Below are 1,612 nucleotides of genomic sequence, written 5' to 3' on the forward strand. Positions count from 1 at the left end.
TCATCTGAATCATGCGCCAATTATCTCATCGGTCTTCGGCGAAAAATCAATCGCTCCTCACGGTTCCGGATGTCGAAGACGCATGTCGTGCTTCAGTTTATATTTACATTAGCCCATGCTCGATAGTTTTCGGAGATTTATCATCAATTACCATTAATTAATATTATATGCACTGCTGTGCGAGGTTTCAAACCTGAAGGCCGATCGTCACACGACGCGCAGGTGGTGAATTCGCGGCCTACGCAGGAATCCTCCCGTCAGTCCAGGGGCTTCTTCATCGGTCGGCGAAATTTTAGGCGGGCGTAGTTAGGGAAGAATGCTGCAGAACTGAGCCGAAGACTCTCTGGTACAGTTCGCTTTCGTTACTTGTGCATCTCATTCAAGAAGGCGAAGCGATTCCGTGGAATCGAATTATCTGTTCTACGAATGACAACTCTACCGACGACGCCGACGGGTCGACGGTACAGATAAAGCAATAAACCTCGTCAACGAAAGCGATTCCCCCGGCGGCGGCGGCAACAACAGCGGTTACCACTGAGCAGACGACGTTCGATGTCGTCGGCGCCCACCGCTGTCCGTAGGGCGGGGAAAGAGCGAGAGTGCGATAACGTCCGTCTGCTCACCGCCGCCGACGGCTCACCGAATGGCTGCTGCCGCTGAAAGAGCGCCATGAGGAGCAGCACTAGATCATAAGAGCGAACGGCGGCGAGCCCTGTTCACCCTCTCACGAGAGCATTCGGCTAGCGCGATGAGCTCCGCCCATCGGGCCGCCATCGAATCAAAAGCTCGGCGGCCAAACAAGCCCCGCCCTCGACCAACTTCGGCCCGATCTCCCCGCCGCCGCAACAACAAAATCTCGATTTGAACAAGGCATCGGCAATTTTTCGCGATTTTCTCACTTAGATCGTTGTCCTGCGAGCAGCACGAAAGCATCCCATCCGGGGACACACAAGCAGGCAGGCGGGTCGGTCGGTCCACCTTCACCGTGATCAAGTCCACCGTCCAGTTGGTCAGACTTTTCGAAGAGAGATCAGGCAGACGACGGCAGCAGCTAGGCGAGCACCCGGCCACTTTAGGAATAGTATCTTCTAGAATCCTTCGTGAACACGCCACTTCGGAGCTTGACCGTGGTCCCGTCGTCCCGTCCAGTCCGAGGAGAGATCGCCTGCTCCCACCGTGTGTGCGATTCTCCGACGTCAGAGCAAGCAGAACAACATCGTGCGTGGTTGACGTTGTCGTTCGACGGTCTGCTACCACCGACGCCGCCATAGTGGAGGAGACCTGACGGTGTTGTATTGCGCTGAGCCTGCGAGTCCAGCTCTCGTTCGTTGCCTACGATCGCAGAGTTAGACTCGTAGACGCAATCGAGCGCGTAGAAACTCCCACGACTGACAAAGCGCGAGAAAACACAGCCGCTCAAGGAGGAAACTGCGGCTTCAAAGTTCGACATTGTGGGAATCCCCGAGAGGAGGACTCCCCAACGCGGATCAAGAGACTTCGTCGAGGACTCGATACGTGCAGGACTAGGATCAAGTGGTTGTGTTTGTTGAGGTGTTCGTAGAATTTTCTTCTTGTGTGTTCGCTCTCCGAGGAACGGCAGATCGACGACGCG

Source organism: Galendromus occidentalis, unplaced genomic scaffold, assembly GCF_000255335.2.
Source record: "Galendromus occidentalis unplaced genomic scaffold, Mocc_1.1 scf7180000075508, whole genome shotgun sequence".
NCBI lineage: Eukaryota > Metazoa > Arthropoda > Arachnida > Mesostigmata > Phytoseiidae > Galendromus > Galendromus occidentalis.